The sequence below is a fragment of the Homalodisca vitripennis genome, chromosome X (assembly GCF_021130785.1).
Source record: "Homalodisca vitripennis isolate AUS2020 chromosome X, UT_GWSS_2.1, whole genome shotgun sequence".
Taxonomy (NCBI): domain Eukaryota; kingdom Metazoa; phylum Arthropoda; class Insecta; order Hemiptera; family Cicadellidae; genus Homalodisca; species Homalodisca vitripennis.
This window is the reverse complement of record NC_060215.1, coordinates 73199076-73219139: the sequence shown is the minus strand read 5'-3', so window position 1 is coordinate 73219139 and position 20064 is coordinate 73199076. Positions and strand designations below refer to the sequence as shown.

Genomic DNA, 20064 nt, shown 5'->3' with positions numbered 1-20064 from the left:
TTTGTAAACCAAAATTACAATTATTTCCAGGATTAACCCTTTGTACGCGTTAAGCGATATAATTTGCGGTATCTCTTAACAACGTATTATATACATTTAAGTTCCACAAAATGCCGTCAGAATGTGCATGAGTGCTTCTCTTGTCTTCTATTGTGATATTGGTGGAGCGTGACACATCAGAACAGCTGCCGTCAGACGCAACATCTGGATTTTGTTGTCCGTGACCGCCTGCGCGCGCACTCGGCCTGCCGTCTCTATGCTCGGAGCGGGTAAACTCGCTCGTGAAAACAACAGCTGAACATGCATTGTTTGTTTAGTAACCTAACATACTGCAACGTCTATTGTAGTTAGTGATTATTTGCTTTGGTTTTGTGGGTGTACCCCAGTTCGTCTTTGTTACCAAAGTGATATAGTTGTATTTTGTGAATTATTATATTATTTTTTATTCATTTTTTAGAAGTATGGCGAATCCTGATGATTCTGACTTTGATGATTTTGTGCTAGGTGCTATGGATATAACAGTTTCAAGTGCGATTAATGAAAACGTCCTAGATTCTAATTTAGAGAACAGTTTATTGCGCAATGAAAGTGGAGAGGATGAAGACAGTAGTGGTGAAGAAGATGGTTCAGAAGTACAGGAAAACATTGCAGGTAGGCCTAACCAATGGAATGATGTTTCGAACAATGATCCTGGCTCATCAAACTCTATACCAATTTACAACATCAACAAAGGGCCTAATTTGCTTCAGCTATAGATGTAGATTCATTACCTATCGATTATTTTGAGTTATATTTTAACGGCAGTCTCATTGAACTAATTTGCAGTGAAACTAATTACCAGGCAAACATAAGGAAATCACACAGTTGTTCACCACATTCACGTATGAACAAGTGGAATGATTTGACTCCTATTGACTTGAAAGCCTTTATAGGTACTGTAATAAATATGGGTACAATGCCACTTCCCTGTATTGAAACGTATTTTACAAATAAATGGGATAGTAGAGTACAATTTTATAGGGATGTTTTTTCCAAAGATGAATTCCTCAATAATTTTTGGACCATTCACTTCAATCATGACCATGGCCAAGACGATAATAATGGTAAAGATTTCCTTATAAAACCCATAGTTGATCATGTAAGGAATAAAACAAAGTTGTTTTATAATCCCAGCGAAAAAATCGCTGTAGATGAGTGTACCATTTCTTTTAAGGGAAGTGTAAGCTTCCGAGTGTATAACCTTCAAAAGCCAACCAAGTTTGGTTTGAAACGTTTTGTAGTGTCTGACTGCCACAATGAGTATATTTATGACTTCATTCCTTATTTTGGGAAACAAGATATTATACCGGGTTCTGGGTTGCTAAAAACAACTCAAATAGTAAAGTCACTTTGCGAGTCAGTGATCATGAAAGACCCCTCAGCACCCACAACTGGACTTCATGTTTACACCGATAGATATTATACAAGTCCCGAATTGGCCAATGAATTGTTGAACATGAAGACATATTTGACAGGTACAGTAATGCCAACACAGAAACAAATGCCACCTAATCTAAAAGCGAACACTAAAAAGTTAAAAAAAGGTGGTATTATCTCCCAAAGAGAAGGAAATATCTTAGCGCTGTCATGTAAAGACAAAAGAGTGGTACACATGCTTAGTACTCATGGGAATGGTAGCAAGTCAGATGTCACTGAAGTGGCAAGCAAATGGCCTAATAATCCACCAGTTTCAAAGGCCACAAAACACATGGGAGCTGTAGATCGCAGTGACCATTTCATATCGTCATATGAGTTTATGAGACAAACCAAAAAATGGTACCGCAAAATTTTTTTTGGCTCTTAGAGGTATCCATTATAGATGCCTATTTACTGTACAAAGAAGTACAAATTGAAAATTACAAAAAACCAATGAGCCACTTAGTTTCAGAAAGAGCTTGATAAGATCCTTAGTAGCTGAGAAGATGAGAATTCAGCCAAAAAGAAGACGTGGACAGCCTTCCCAAGGACCTCATGACACAAGATTGGATGGAAAGACTCACTTTATGAAAAAAGGGAAAAAGGAACAACTAGGTCCGTCGTGTGTTTGAAGAGAGGACTGAGGAAAGAAACCATTTATCTTTGCAAGACATGCGATGCCAAGCCTGCTCTCCATCCGGATGACTGTTTTGAAGTCTCCACACTCAAGCTCAATTCTAACTGTGCAATTTTCTAACCGTTTTGTGCCTTCTAATTTAATTTTTAACAGTGTACCAAAGCCAAATTATTTTGTTTTAGACTAATATGTATCAAGTCTTCAAAAAATTAAATTAAAAAAAATTGAAATTACTTGAAAACTTTTATTATGTATTTATGTAAATAATAAAAATAATTTTTTAACATAACATGTGTTTTTATATATTATTTAACCAATATATTCAATAAAAAAATAAACTTTAGAAAAAAAAATTAAATTAAATTAAGTGTAACAGTAGCTTTTCCTACTGATTATTTAGCGTACCAAGGGTTAATATTGGAACAGTTATGACTTAATTGGATCTCAGGATAACTTTTAATAATTTTTAATGGGAAATATAACATCACATTTATTTATTTAATTGAAAATGAAAAATATAACGTAAAATATTGTAATGTAGGGATTAAAAAAAAATTTATTAGCAGGTTAATGTTACACACATTTATAAAAACTATAAACTTACTGTCTTTTGATTACCTATACATTTCTAAACAAAACAAATTTATTTAGTGTTTGGTGGATGCCAAGACTGGCAAATACAGCTTCTAAAGATTTTTCTTCAGCCACATGAAAATAAACTGTTTGGAAATATAAATTGGCAATTAGATTTACTAACATCAATTCCAGAAAATCTTCATTATAATCATAACAACATGAATGGTTTTTAAGTACATTTTCAGTCAGTGTTATACAGGCTAATATTGTCATACGTTTGTTATTCAGTTCATTTTTTTGTTTTTCACATGTCAGCATAGTGTACAGAAGTTTTTCAATTTTTAAAACATCAGAAGAGACTCTAATTAATTTTCCCACAAGGAAGTTACAACATTCTTGAGGAAATCTGTAAGGATTTCTACATCATCAGAACAAATTAGGCTACGTAATATATTAAAAAATTGAACATTAGCAACAAAGATATTTGTCAAACAATTAATTTAATGAACCCAACAGTAAAATTAAATTAGAATTCTTTGTCTGAAAATGAGTTAAACTAGACTTCCTTTTAGAAATGTAAAATTTAATAGCTCCTGATTTGTAAAGTTAGTTCATGTTAAGAAGAATTCAATATATAAATTTCTAAGAGGTTGTAACAGTGCTAATAATATTACCTATTTCTTGAGTTCAGGTAGTTATCAAACTAAACATGTTTGATATATTTATAATTATATACAGAGTGGTCACCCGGCGGGGAAACCGGGAATTTAACGGACCGGGAATAAGCTGTGAATTTTTCTGAGAACCGGGAAAATTTCAAAAATAATTTTTCCGTCTCCAAGAACTTATAAAATCAAGACATGATTTGACAGCTTCTTGAATCAAGAACTGATTTAGCTCGAAACGTATTTTACGCGACGTGGTTCGTGAAATTGTGAATGAAGATACCTCCACTAGTGTAGTGAGTTTATTTTGGTTAATTTTACTCCTGTGCCATGGCAAGCCTCACCCCCCCCCCCAAAAAAAAAATGTAACAATGCATTGGACATTTAAAATCGGTCGACCGATCGTTTCTGATTTCGGTTTTTTTTTTTTTTTCTTTTCTTTTTCTTGGGGCGGCCTACTGCCATGCACTTAAGCCTCAAGGGCTTTTTGCGCACCCCGGAAACACCATGAGGCCTACCAGTCTACAACTTCAGCAGTTCAACGAACCGCCGAAGACAACCTATCAAGTCCTCCTGGGAAAATTCACCACCCCTGTCCAAGCTACCAAAGATGGCATACCGCTCTCTTGCTATTGCAGGGCAATCAAAGAGCAGGTGCTCAGCAGTCTCCTCCTGCTCATTACACCTTCCACAGAGCGGATCCTCCTGGAGGATGCCAACTCTGTGTAGATGTTTCTTCAGGTGACCATGCCCCGTAATGAGACCAATGACCTTAGAGGACATTGATCTGTTTAATGAGAGAAGGTCCGAAGCCACCTTGGAGGAAGGTGACTGTAATACCATTCTGCTCACTCTCAAACCCGGATGCAACCTCCACCTTCTCTCATGCTCCGCGCGAATCCATTTTCAGACAACCCTAGAGGATTCACACCTTGGAACACCGCAGAACGGTTGAGGGCCCGTCATGATTGTTGCTGAGCCCTGGTTGGCCGGGGCATCAGCTCTTTCGTTCCCAAGAATCCCCTCATGACCAGGAACCCAACAAACGGTTACATTGTTGATTCTGGCAAGGGAGGAAACGGTCTGATAGCAATCCCAAACCAGTTTGGATTTGATTGCGCAAGAATCCAGCGCCATCAGCGCTGCCTGACTGTCCGTGAAAATGTTAATCGTCTTGCCCCTATATCGCAGACGAAGATTCTCACGAGCACATTCCATAATGGCTGCGACCTCCGCTTGAAAGACTGTCGGATACGGACCCGTAGGAACCACCAGCTCCCTACATGGTCTCACTCCCAGAATTCCAGCGCCTGTGCCGCTTTTTGTTTTGGAGCCGTCTGTGTACCACTCGAGCTCCGCTGGTGGGAGAGGTTTCTTCCCCTCTGACCAGTCATCCCTTGAGGGTAAAATAATCCTAAAGGGTTTGTCAAAGGAAAACTTTTGTGGCATCTGATCAGAGATCATGTGCAAAACATCCTCCTGTATCAGAGTGCCAATTCTGCAGTGCCCACAGCTGCAGCCCGACCAGAGTCCCGTCTGCTGAAGACAGTAGGCACTCCTCCTGGCCATAGCTCGAATGACAATGTCCAGGGGGGCGAGATTAAGACAGCAGTCCAGAGCCGCGCCTGGCGCACTAGGAAAAGCCCCAGTGATAGCAAGACAGGCCATCCTTTGGATACCCGCCAGACGTGCTACCACCGTCTTGGCTTCCGCTTTTGGCCACCATACGACAGCACCGTACATTAGTGCAGGTCTGACCACGGAAATATAAAGCCAGTACAAGAGCCTCGGCTTCAGTCCCCAGGGCCCACCTATCACACGTCTGCATTGCATTAGAGACCACTTACCCCTGGCAATGACCCTTTCTAGATGAGGTCCCCAGTTTAGAACCCTATCTAGGATCACGCCCAGGTACTTGACCTCAGGCTTCAGCTCAACGGGTGAGCCTTTAAATAGAAAGGGACCAATGCCCTCCATCTGTCGCCTCCTGGTAAAGGCAACCACGGCAGCCTTGGTGGGGTTGACAGTGAGGCCAACCTTATCACACCAGTTTCCCACCATGTTCAGAGAAGCATTGGTCAGTTCCGTGATTGTTGTGTTGAACTTGCCACTCACAAGAATCACAATATCATCTGCGTACCCTTGTGCAAAGACACCGCTGCTATTCAAAGAATTTAGCAGGTCATCCACAAGAGGAGAGAGGACGCCGCCTTGCGGACAGCCCCTCGTAGCCTTTACACTAACACTTGCTCCCATAAGGGTTGTAACGACAACCCTGTCCGTGAGCAAGACCTTGGTAGATCTTATGAGGTCTTTGTAGTCCCCAGAGATCACCCCTATTCCCCCAGGGCCACCGATCCCCAGCCCCGGAGCCAGACCCCGCAGCCAATCCCTGGTCTCGTCACTGCCACATAGCATGACGAGACCCCCCTTTCCGGGAAACACCTCTTGAACTGTAGGCACACACCCCCTGCTGAGAGTACCTCGTCGAGAATGCGCCCCCGAAGCTCCATAGCCTCCTCCTCTGAGAGGCGCCTCTCAGGAAAGTTCGCAGGGACCAAGACTAGCTTATGTCCCGTCAGAACCTCCCTGAATGTTTCTCCCAATCCCTCCTCCGTTGAGGGATTGGTACTCGTCGCATGCGCTGCTTGCTCAGGAGGTGCGGTCGGGCGCCTCTTCGGCAGGGATTTTTCCGCAGAAGAACCGCTCGAGCGCCCTCTTTTCCCACTAGGAGTAGAGAGCGCACCTGCAGTTGCCTCCGGTGCTGCCTCCCTCTGCTTCCTCAACTTCCTTCTTTCATTGGCCGACATCTTGCCCGTATGCCTCCTCCATTGACTGTCCGGAAGCCAGGTGCCGTCGGCCTTCTTCTGCTCTATCGCCCAACGCTTGCGCAGTTTAAAGGGGAGCTTAAGGTTGTAGTCCATTACACATGCTCCAGTGTCTGTGTCCATGGACTCAACCCTTCCGCTAGCATCATCGAGTACTACATCGTCGTCGATGGTGGTAGCGCTAGAAGAACAGGCAGATACATCCAAGGCCTGGGTGCCGGATGCAACTGCCCGTTGCAGTTCCTCCAGATCTAAATCTGTTGGTGTTTTTGTGTTTTTGTTGAAAGAATCCATAAAAGGTCCCACGAGTACCGAGGAAATAACGGTCTACCCAGCCAGAGCCCCGCATGACCAGGTAAGGCTATTTACGCTTGGGGGGGGCCCAACCCCCAAGGGCTCCGTTTACGACGCACAACCCCTGCGCCATGCATCCCTTAGGCACGGGTCGCCTCACACCGTAGGATTGGGGTGCCCTCAGTCAAAAACAAGTTTTTGTGTGTGGTGCAATTCCAGGCGGACCCGGACTGGTACCACTACTGCGCGGCGCCGAGGGCCGTCACCGCGCAGAGTGCACAATCGAGGCACTACTCTAGATCCTGGGGTTTTGTTGACAGCAGGGCCACCTCACGCAGGACGCTAAATAGCGTTTATCCGAGCCCAACCATTGGATTTCGGCATTAAACGAGTGGTATGCTTCAAGCGGTAACACGGCAGAGCGGTAGTAACCGCCATACAAACGGGTCTTTTGAACTTAAGTGTTATTCAGTCGCCGAAGGGGTGCCTCTGGACGAAGTTGTCCAACTCTTATTTTTTTAGAGAAAATAGTGTTTTGGAAAGACGTGTGTTAGATAGATAGCACAGGCCTAAAATGTACAGTGCTATAAACAGGCTTCAGAGTTCGGTTCGTTGAATAATATAATGTTTGACAGTTTGATAAGAGGTGCAGCCCGGGTTTTTGAGTACACCAGAATGTCAGTTGGATATACACAAAGCTTAATAAGATACCTTTTGGAGAAGAAAGTAGTGGGTTAGTTACAAGTAATGTCGAGAAGGGGGCGTTTGCGTTCTGTTGAACAGCAATGGCAGACTGAGCTGAGGTTTGAACGGCAGGAGAAACATTTAATGTGTAGAAGAAGCCCCATCGTGTGGTACTGCCCTGCTGCTCATGTCTGCCAAGGTTAGTGTTGGGTGTTCCTCATAAGTAGAACACAAACATTAAACTTTTAAGTCCCCACCTAATCTAGCGCTCACCGCCCACCGCTAACCACTCGTGTCACGCCCGAAGCCTCGTTTGGTCTATGAACGATTGCTTCTCACATACGCTCCGATTGTCATCAAATTATATAGGTTAAAACAAATGAAATGATGTTATGTTTTGATATCATGGTCACATCCAAATCCCGACTGAACTGCGTATACACAGGCAAAAAATGGCGCAAGTTTTGTATTCAACTAAACATCGCTAGTCTAAACGGGCGCAATAGCTCTCGCGAACACTGCCGCAACCAGTGTCGGACAGTTGGTAACAAGAACTAAAGAACAGTGTCAGCTATTAAAATTAAAATTATAAACAATGCCGAGCATCACTGTCGTGTGTGAACAGACTTTTAGATTTAGATTCAGATTTTATTCACCGTTACATAATATCTCGTATTACAATAGGTTTTGTTATTGGTACATAAAAGTACTAAAACTAGGTTAAAATATCTAAACAATCAGAAATTAAAAATTCATCAGTAGTGTAAAAGGCTTTACAGATAAGCTACTTAGAAATAAAAATTTTAAACCTATTAATTGGTAACTTGTTAAACATCTTTAACTGTTGGTAGCTAAAGCTCTTATGGCTTTTATTGTCTTATTCTAGGTAAGACCAAGTTAGATTTATACCTAGTGTCATATTCATGTATTGAACTCTGACTGTCAAATTTATTTATATTTTCTCTAACATGAATTAAATTGTAATAAATATATAGGGAAGCAAGGATCATAATATTCAAGTTTGTAAAACAAACTCGACAGGAATCATTGTAACCAAGTCCAGCTATAATTCTTTCTGCTTTTTTCTGCCATAGAAAGAGTTTTTTTGCAGAACTTGAATTACCCCATAGTCTTATTCCATAAATTAAATGAGTATTAAAAAGGCCAAAATATGTCATTAACAGTACATCTAGACTAACTCACTAATCCTGTCATTATTCATTAGACGTTTATCACGAGAAGGCCTATCATTATCTTTTATATTATTTAAAGTAGGCTTACTATTACAAGATGTGGTTAAAAAATCCACCCACATGCCAGCATGGTCAGAAATAATATCCTGACCTAATAAGAAACATTTCGTCCACCCTTTATTAACATTTGTGAAAACATTATCCAGGCATGCCTGATTACGTGTAGGTTTTATATTTACAGAGTACAGATCCAAAGATCTAAGAATATTTAAGAAATAATTAACTTCTGGATTTTCTAATTTAGATAGTTCAATATTGAAGTCACCTGAAAGCCCAAAGTATTTAAAAGGCCTAGATAAGAGATGGATAAGTAATTTTTCTAAGCAGTCAATAAAATTATTAAAATCTGTGTTGTGTGTGCGATACACACTTAAGACAATAAAACTATAATCTACTAATATTACTGCTGATGCCTCACAAATATAGTCTACACAGTAACTATTAATATTTAATAATTCAAAAGAAATGCCAGTTCTGACTAAAACTAAAGTATTGCCATGCACCCGAGGAGGCTGTCGGCAGTAGCTCGCACCAACGATAAATCCCTCCGGAACATACAATGATACTTCATTATCCGCAAGCCAATGTTCCGTAAGACATATAACATGGGTTTGACTGTCTTTTAAGATTAACTCCAGATGATCAACTTTATTTCTTAATGATTGAATATTTATTGAGAAAACTGTAAGTGGGCCTAGGCCTAGTCCCTCATTATGTTTACTATAATTAGGTTTATGGGAAGCTACAGTATCACTTCTATGAGTTGAGGGTTGGAGTTTAAAACTTCCTTGTGGGAGTTTGTTTCTCTTGGTCACAAATTTAGACACAAACACTGTACTCCAGGGCCAAATGTCAGGTGAAAAAATATATTTAAAACAACTTGCAGGTACACCTACCTTGAAGGAGGCATATAGCTCTGGGCGCTTTGCATTTAGACTTTCCACTATGTAATTACCATTAATTTTCGTGTTTAGGTAAGACTTTAGTTCTTCACAGGTAGTATTAGGACTCAATCGGGACACAAATAAAAACACTTTGTTTTCAGCAATAGTAAGGTTATGAGTTTTGGTCGATTTACCAGTAATGAATTTAGGCCTAAACGTTTTAGATGGATGGGGTCTCTTGTTATCATTATTGTTATGATTCTTTCGGAAATTATAATCCTGCCTTCTGTGTCTTCTTGTTTTAACTTCCGTAAAGTTAGATCCACTACCATCGTCTTCATCACCTACAACATTCTTGTGATACTGTTGGTCGATCATATTCATGTTCTACTGGTCCGCATCAGAATATTGATCCAGATCCGGTTCACAGACTGACACTGGTAATGGGGAACTGGTACGTTCCTCTCTGGAATGCTTGTTGGAACGTTCCTCCTGTACATTGGAATGAAGAATTGGTGTATTGGAATAACTTGATGTAGATCTTGTTACTCTCAACGATTGTCGAGTCACATCTTTAGGAGAACCGGCTATTGCCGAGGTCAAATGTTGATTGTTAAAAACAGAACTTGTAAGATTATTACTTACAATAACACCATCCATTTCTTAGAAATGTCGTTTTTATTACTATTTTTAACTTTATTAGCATAGGAAACAATTCCCTTGTCATTTACTTAAAGGTTCTCAATGGCTTTAGTATGGTTAGCCACAGAAAATTTTACACTTCCTATTTCATTTTTCAAAATATCATACAACTCACTTAACTGTCTTAAACTATTTGTTAATTCAAAAACTTGGTCAGTCAAAATTTTAACATGTTCAGAGCAGTTTAGTTCGTTATTTTCTTCTAATAAATCAGTTTGAATGGCTGTAGAACTCACGTTAACCTCCAAATGTCGGCACTTGTTGCACTTCCAAAATGCTTTGTTACCTAAGTCTTGGAAACACTTGTATTCTTGATTAGTTATACCGACACAATCCGAATGGTACCATAAATGGCATTTGCCTTCACATAGAATAGCTTTACAGTTTTTTGGGACATTTTATCCACATGTACCACACTTGAACTTAACTACCAGACGCCATCTTCAAACCGGGCCAGGCATTACTTGACTTACATTACAAGACTTTGTCTTGGCTCCCGAAACAACCAGTGATACAACTGTAGCAAGTACTTGCGACAGTTCTCGCAAGTAAAATTGCTTATATTGTTCACAATATGCTATTGTAGTTGTGCAAATACTCTCGCAACTTTACTTGCCAGTGTAAACGCAACGTAATGTTGTTGCCAGTCTACAAGCAGCAGACGGCCAGCCGATCGAATCAGCCACACTCATCAGTTTTCGTTGTCTGAGCAGCATTAATTGGATGACGGCTGGAAATCAAATCAGTTCTGCCGTCAACTATTTACCGGAACGACTTCTACGCACACGTGATGATCGTTCGGACGATTCGAGCTGTTCAAACCAAATAGTCTAACGTGCATGAGGATCTCTGTCTTGTTCTATCATAGTCCTTGGCTGTAATCTAACTGACTGAGTCTGCACTGTCTATTTGTGGACAAAAACTATCGGCAGTACTCAAATTACCGATTGGTGAAACATGATTTTGTAGTTCTCTGTGTATGAAACTATTTATAAATATGTAGCAACAGAATTACGTGATTTATAAATAATATTTTAATTGAAGTTTGTTTTTGTGTCTACATTTTTCAAAGCTTGCATGTCTGCTGGTTCTATGCACGGACTTTAGCTCCTCGATAGTAAACAGACGATCGCTAATTCGTATTTTATCTGTATGTCCTACTTTGCGTAGTTGTAAATAAATATATTCTCTATAAATATAAATCTATACATTTTTACGTAAATGTAGTATATTCTGGAAGCTCATTTTATAACCTACCATTTCTATTACTTAAAAAGGAAAAATGACTGGAATTTTAAACATATTCATTTCTCTGCATCTCTGCAAATTCCTTTGAAGTGACGTGGTATTCTTAGACTTCTCCCTCCCCCATAAAAGATCAATTAATTAAGTATAGATCAGATGAAAGTATTTGGTTTATTTGTTGATTGTACTGAACCGACCTTGTGTACCAGCGAAATCATTCTCTCGTACTGCAAGTTTGTCCACCGCTAGACCTCTGACCCCCTAAATACTAGGCTGCAGTCTGCCCCACGGTAGCGCTGTATTGGTATTTATTTGTTGTCTTTGTATTTCCGAATTGGATACATGTATTTTCTAAACATCACAGAAAGGAAAGTTATTAGGTTTACACAATGTTATGTCGACAGGTCAAAAGACAGATAAAAACTAAGGAGCTTAACCCTTTCCGCTTGGATGGGCAGCAGTGCTGACCAAATATGGCTTCTCGTAGGCTCGTATTATTTTGGAGCGTACTGTCCACTCAGATCGGATGGGCAGCGGTGCTGTCCACTATGGCGCCTGCGTGCACACACCAGCCATGTCATTGTTGCGTTCCCACCAGCTCGGATTTATTTTCAGCGCATCATTGATACTGTGCCTTTTAAAAAGTTAAATGGATTTAAAGGTCCAAAGGTAAATAATAATGTAGTCGAAAAGTATTACAATGGAAATGTTATATTTCTATAAAATAACATGAGTTACAATGAGTATTAATAATGTCACAGTAAATAATTATAACATGATAAAAAATAAAATTGAACTGTTTATTATTGTTCCGAATATAAATTTAACTGCAGGCTAGTTGTCATCTTGTTGTTGAAATATCTGAGATGAATGGTACTTTTCAAAACAAACACCGATGTGAAGACCAGGCTTATTTTCACAAGTTTTGCAATAAAACTTCACTCTTTTCTTGGTGCCGCCGCCTTGTGCTCTGCTGCTACACACGACGCAATCCTTCACTTTTCTACCTTCAAGAGGTCTTCCACATAGATTTTTTCCTTAAAGGAGTTACTTTCATTATCTTTTCTTGGGCGTAACGATTAGTTTCTTTTACAATCTCAGTTAATAACTCATCTGTAAAGAAAAATTGGAAGAATTGCAAAGGGGTTGTTGGTTTTACACCTGTTGGAGGTTTAAAATCACTATTGAGTGCCCAATTGAATTTTAAAAACATTTCCTCACCTTCATTCCATTCTCTCCAACCATTACAATCTTCATTTTCAGCTTCCTCATCTAGTCCATGTTGACTTTCAGTACTATTATCTTCATATTGACTTTCAGTACTATTATTTTCATGTTGACTTTCAGTACTATTATCTTCATTGTTCATTTCGTCTGCCACATCTTCGTCTACATTACTTGAGTGTACTGAACTATCACTATCTCCACCATTTAGAATGTCCCTAACATTGTCTGTACTACAGTCAACAAACCTATATTCATTCATTGTTATCACTTAAAAAACACAAAATACAGGTATTAATACTGATATATTTACACTTTTATTTATAGTTATATTTACACTGATATCTACAATACTTCATTTACACAAATATTTAATAAAATTGCACAATACTAAGAATAATAAACAATCCGTTCTAATAATGCGTGTAGTTTAACTCACTAGTGACAATGTGGTTAAAAGCGCGCTAAAACGAAAGCCTAGAATGCAATATTGACCAGATGATCAATTTCCAAGCTTTGTAATGAAACAGCTGATTGATCTTAATGCGTTGTATTATAAAAAAATACGTCAGAATAAATAAAAAGAGTTTATAACTTGTGGTCAACTCTGCTGTCCATCCGAGCGCTAGTAGGATTATTCAACGGACAGCACAGCTGACCTTCCGATCTCTGAGGACGGCAACTCTAAAAATAAATGCGCGCGCTAGAGGAGCCATAATGGCGGTGGCCAACATTACTGCCCATCCGATCTCTGTGAACATTCTAACATTACCGCTCCGAGGAAAACGGGTTAACGTAGGTTATAGCGATAAATCGTCACCAAATTTCTCGCATATCGCTAGCGACGACACTTATTTTCAAAAATTGAAAAGGTAATTAAATCCTTAAGTAGTTCAGACTGTATATTTAGTATTACTTGTAAAATGATATTTTACAATTTTTGTTTTCTCTTGGTAACATTGTAAGTAGAACAACTCAAAACCACTATTTAAAGATAAACAGAAACATTAGCAAATGCAAATTTATTCAGTGAAACACTTCAGTGAAAGTGCACAAACAGAGTAGTGTTTACACAGTGGGTTTGTGCGCTTTCTTGCCTCTCCATGGTAAGGGAAGGCAATGGCCTGCGGGCCGTTTCCGTGCCTTCAGTCAGTAGTCCGGTTCTGTTTATTGATGGTTGCAGGTTATCAACATTAATGTCGCATTTGTATAATTCTTTTATTATTTTGGAGAGCTTTATCCAGCTCACCTGACAAAATGTCAATTGCATGATCAAGATTGGACCTTCACTCCTAGTGTTTACAATTTCCTTTTTAAGTATTATTTCTACGTTGTGGAGATAACTTCTGTGTCCTCTTCACATATCCCTAGAAGATTCACATGTCATTCTCGATCTTGTTTTCCATATCTTGCAACGCCTTCGTTAATGTGCCTGTTCCTTGTAAAGTTTCAATGAGCGAATAGTTTTCTAATTTATAGGGTGCTTATTAACAGTTTCACTGCCACCTCCTAATTTTGACAACTGTCTTACACTGCCGTCCGTTTTCATAATTTTTTAAAATAAATATAATTTTCTAACCAATTATTAAAAAAACCATGAGACTTACATTTTTTAAAGCTGAGTTCTACCTCTTTCTACACAAATGCTAATGCATAAATATTTTCAAACAGAAAATTTTGTTTTAAAACTTAAAACATAATGTTTTTTATACAAAATAAAAAGTTGACCAAAAACATGACCATGTACTAGTCTATAACATATATATTTCTCATTATTATTTGCTGTATTCAGTATTTTCATTGCTGTCACTATAGCTACAAATATTTACAATTGAAACCCAATTGTGTTTAAATACTTTTTTAGTGTGGGGTCTAGTCCACTTGTTCCAGGGCCATCTTTGATGATCTTCATAACAAGCTGAAAATAATTTATAAACTGTTAAATTTTGTAATAACCCAATTATTTATAAAACACAAGAATAAAAGTTTTACTTACTATTTTGCTTATATTTGTTTTTTTAGTAAAAAAGCAATGTCAACAAGTTCATCGGTAATAAAATCACGATCATTATCTGTGTTATATTGGAATAAATCATTACTTTTACTGTCACTTGAAAATCTGAGTAACTCTTCTAGTACTTGATTGCCTTCAACACTGTCACGATTCATTGTATTTACTCACAAACCAGTCATTGTAAACTAAAGTAATATTAAACAAAACGATAGCAGAATGACAACAAACACCCGCCCAGCCGCCGGAACGCAATGACGAAAAATTCGTAAAAAACAACTTTTTTTTCATTATCCAGATGACTGCCAATAACATTTCATATATTAATAATGGCTATCAATGCCGAAGTCGCAATAAGTTTAAATGTATTTTTATTATTGTAAAAGTCGGCGCTGTAAAAAGACGTTGTCGGCAGTCTATAGAAGTCCATGCGCAACATCAAATGACATTGTCGGCAGTGAAAGTGTTAAAGCTATGGTCTATTAATTTTACAATGTCTGTGTTGCTGCTGCAAGGAAAATATTCATTATCTTTTTAAGCCTTTTACCCATGTAGTAAACTTAAGTAAAGCGTGATTCAAAAAGAGCTCCGGTTTTGATATATCAAATTAAGAGATTTATTTTAATGAAAATCTGAAATCAAATACATAAATATGTTCATCTAACCTTCCGATTTCATGTATGAAAAATAATGTCATGCATATGTCCTCCTCTGCTACGCTGGCACACAACAACTCTGTCCATGGAATTAGCCATGACTGCACGACAAATTCCCACTTCAATTTGGCTGACAACCCGTTGAATTTCCTCCTTCAACTCATTGATGGTTCGGGGTTTATTGGCATAAACTAATGACTTTAGATAACCCCAAAGATGAAAGTCACAAGGTGTTAAGTCACACGACCTTGGTGGCCATTGATGGTCGGAATTACGAGATATGACGCGATCCTGAAAGCGGTCACGGAGCAACACAATCGTTTCACGGGCAGCGTGGCAGGTGGCACCATCCTGCTGAAACCACAACTGGTCAATGTCTATGTTATCCAAATGAGGCCACAAAAACTCCCTAATCATCGTACGGTATCGGTCTCCATTCACTGTCACAGCTTGCCCTTCCTGATCTTCAAAAAAATAAGGGCCGATGACGCCGCCTGACCAAAAGCCGCACCAAACTGTCACTCTTTGTGGATACATTTCCCTTTTGTTAATCATGTGAGGGTTTTCTGAACCCCAGATATGGATTTATTAACAAATCCGTTCAATTGGAAGTGCGCTTCATCACTGAAGATGATATTCATTGCGAAGTTTTCTTCCTCCTGCGAATTTCTCAATACCCAATCAACAAACTGTCGTCTCTTCTGGTGATCTGCGACTTTCAATTGTTGCGTCAGATGAATTTTATAGGGGTGATATTTGAGATCGTACCGAAGAATTCTCTGTACAGAAGAACATCTTAAACCCAATTGTTGAGAACGGCGATGTACTGGTTTCGCTGGGCTAACAGCCACACTGTGACGAACCACCTCAATGTTCTGTTCAGTTCGGGCACAACGACGACGTCCAGAACTTTTGAGGTCGACTGTTGAACCCATTTCTTGAAACTTTTTCATGAGTCTGTGAACTGTTGATTCATTCCGTGCTTCATTACGTCCTAGAGTACCGCGAAGTCGCCTAACAGTAGGCGCATAACTCTCTCCACTCTGATAAAACGTTTTCACTATTAACACTCGTTGCGCACAAGTAAACTTCTCCATTGTTAGACACAGAATGCACTAATGAGAGAAATATCAGCTGCGTCAACAATTGGAATGTAGTCTGAAATAGAATCAAGGTCAAACATTGTTGCCAACCGACAAAAAAAATTTACCGGTCTTTTCAAAACCGGCGCTCTTTTTGAATCACCCATTATAATAACAAGCGTTTTCCGAGTATCTTAAAATTGCAAAAGTTTTATAACTCCATTATAGAAAGCCAACAACTTCTGAAATAAAAGTAATTAATTGACCAATTTCTTTACTAACTGGTTTATATATTTTTTTGTTAATTGTCGCCAAATCAAAAGAAATTATTACAATGATCCCATTCAAAATTTAATACAGTTGATTAATTGTTTTTCTTTATTAGCTTAAACAATTGAATGAACAGCAAATCCCATGATCTATTATTAACGTACTGATTCTTTCAGTTAATAATCTTATAATTACTCATCTTTTTCCTTTATTGAATTTTAAACACACTGCAGACTTTCGTTTTACATGTTAATTTTTATGTAACTCAGGCCTACACACAGGCTTTTGCCAATGTCTGTGTATTTCTAGCTTTTATTTTAAATATTTTTTTATGTACTAATAAAAAAGCATTGGGCTAAAGTTTTATAATCTATTTTATATTTATATATTTAGCTTTTTTTAATTATATAAAGTCAATAATATTGTAACCATATTTTTATCTGGAAATGAATTTAATTTTCATTTATTCGTTCATTGCTTAATAAGTAGGATATTAATATGATAAGCCTCATGCTGGCCTAATAAATTAATAAACAAACTTCCAAATGTTATATGGGCAATAAAAAACTATATGCGTATAAAACTGCTTAAAAGTGGGATTGGTTTGTGATTTAAAAGTTTTGTTTTTGTTAAATTATAATTTTTATTAAATTCTTGTAGAACCAATTCAGTGGCATGCACAAATATTTCCTTTTCCAAAATTGTTCACTTGAAATATGTATGTTTATGTCATATATGTAAAACAAGGTACTTTGCATTACTTTACTAACAATTTATAAATCAAGTTACTCCAATGGAAACTTAACATATTTGGTGTCAAAACTTTCAGTTTCTTTTTGGCTACAACCCTATTTGTGAGAAATAAAAATAACATCATAAGTGCATTTCAATAAAGTTAAATGTTAAAAAAAGTAAAATAATTTTTAAAGTATTGTAAACAATAATATTTACTTAATAAACTAAAAATAATTGTACTGTAAGAATTGTTTGTTAATAAAACTAAATAATGTAGTAAGCACAAATATAAGCTTTGAAAACATTTCTGCAAAAAGTTTCCTTAAAAAACTTTATTTGTCGAGTAAAAACTTGCAAATTACTGAAGATTCCACTAGAATATGTCTGTCAACTGGTTTAACAAAGCAGGGTGTCTATACAAAGTCATACCGGTGTCTTACCGGCCACAGAAATCACGTAAAAGTCACGGATTTTAATGAGCTGTCACCATATACTTGTATATGTTAGTGGATCGCTGCAAGTCTGGGACAAGTCTTGGACAACAGCTGATTGGCATTGTGCAAATTACCATTCGCGAAAACGTAATTTTATTGGAACTTTTTGTATGAAAACACGTCACGTAGGTAGATAACTAATAAACAAATTATCCTAGTTCAATACTAAATATATAAATGCTTATTCGCTTGCAGTTCTGTATTTATGCATTCATTGCCACTACTCCTGTGTGTATTTTTGGACAACAGCTGATACGTGAGTTACCAATTGCTAAAACGTGTTTATTGTTGTACTTTGGACATAAAACCTGAAGATACATAATCTAATAAAGAAATTATCTTAGTTTTGCAAACAACAATTTGCTTGCAGTTATTATTTTTGTGTATTATTGCGAAGTCTGCCTCATTTATTCACGGACGCCAACTGATGGGCATTACGCAAATTACTGATAGCAAAAACGTGATTTTGTTAATCGGTAGATATCAGAATCAGAATCTGTTTATTAATATCAACATGGAGAACACTTATGCGTCAGAATATACATATGATACAGTTAATAATACATGATTGTCATTTATAGTTGATCGAGTTGTAGTCTAAAGTCTGGCTGATCTCTTCAGTGAATTCTTGAACAGTGTAGATAGGATGTTCCAATAGCTACGAATCGAGTTTCCTTCATTGCCTTTCCAGTTAGTTGTTTGAAGGAAGCTGGGAGCTGATTGTTAAGTCGTGCTCCCATTGTTGAGGGTTTCTTGTCATGAAGGGCAGTTTGATGTCTGACTGGCGGGATCAGAGATGCATTCCGGGTATTGTAGCAATGTGGTCATGTTATCTTGGGAAGTCCAAGCTTTTCCACATGTGGAATGAGTTCTTGGATATATATCACTGTGACTGTCTTAATTTTTAGTTGTTTGAATGCTGGTCTACAGCTGTCCCTGGAATCTAGATTGGCTAGAGATCTTACAGCAGATTTTTGTATTTTCATGACTCGCTTTAGGTTTGCTGTTGAAGTGCTGCCCTATACAATGACTCCATACCTCAAGTGGGTGCATGGTATGCGATTTTCACTGTTTCCCAACTGCTTACACTTTTTATTACATAGATGGCAGTGTTTAGCTTCGTGCAGAGGCTGTCAATATGTGGATTCCAGGTTAGTTTATCGTCCAACATTAGACCCAGAAGCTTGGTTTCCTCTTCTTTACTTTTGTCAGGCAGCACTGGAACTTGTCCCACCCCTTCTTCCAAAGTTAATCTGCTTTGTCTTGGATGGATTTGCGGCTAGGTCATTTGAAGAGCAGTAGTCATAGATCATATTTAAAGCTACATAAGCTTTTATGCTGAGATCTTCGGCGGTTTCGCTTTGGAGCAGGAGAGTTGTGTCATTTACAAACAACTACCGAGCTGAAGTTTTTTATATAGTCAGGGAAGTTATTGGTCAAGAATATAAACAAGACAGGGCCAAGCACAGATTCCCTTAGTCATTCGTTGCTATTGTATCTTTAACTTCTTGTTCGTTTGTCAGTGAGAAAGTCAGATTTTGTTGTAATGAGGATGGTGTACTAGTTATTACTTTACTTTTGATGTTCTGTTTGTTTGATTTTAATTTTTTTCAGCTCTACTAGCAAAATATTTATTAAATTCCTCTGCAATTTCATTAGGTTTGTATAGTACTTTGCCTGCAGTTACAAGTTTCATGGGCTGGACTTGCCTCGGTTTGCTGTTCTTTCTTGGTTTATTATCTCTCAGAGTGCTTTAGACTTGTCCGATTGGAGAATTTTTTGGGTTGCTTCAGCTTGTTTAGCAAGCTTCAGGTTGAGGTCATAACACTTCTTCCCCTTGGCCATGATGGTTTTATCCTCTGTCCGCCCGGTTAGCTCATACCAATGAAGAGAGTTGAAATAATCTTGCTTTAACTGTATCGATCTTCTGTCTGTGAACTGTTGCACTCTGTTTGTTCCTCTTTGCTTAATTTTCTTTACAGGGCATGCTGCGTTAAGTTCAATTGTCAGGATGTGTAAATAAACGTTACAGGATTCGTCCATTATCTCTGAAGCGTAAATCAGTCATGGTTTGATAGATGTATTTTTTTTTTGTCAATACTATTTTACTTTCAGTTTTTACTTTTCTTGATTTTATCATTAAAAATTATCCTTATTTTTTAGAAGTATTAAAATTGCTTGGGCTGCCGAACTCACAGTAAGGTAACATAAAAGATAATTGTTGTGAAAAATGTTCTTTCAATCTATGCATATATTTTAAAGTTTAATTAGCGAATTATGACCTAAAATATTGATTTGTAAAAATGTAGCTTTTAGTAAATTACTTTTGTAGTAGTTGTCAAAAACTCTGTTAAAGGTCACCGATTTTT

General features: G+C 37.9%; 1 protein-coding gene across 2 annotated transcripts in view; it reads left to right on the top strand.

Moving 5' to 3' along the window:
- LOC124369206 (mucin-12-like) overlaps positions 1-20064 on the top strand; it is a 90000-nt gene that overhangs the window by 54677 nt on the left and 15259 nt on the right. The gene's annotated exons all lie outside the window — the stretch shown is intronic.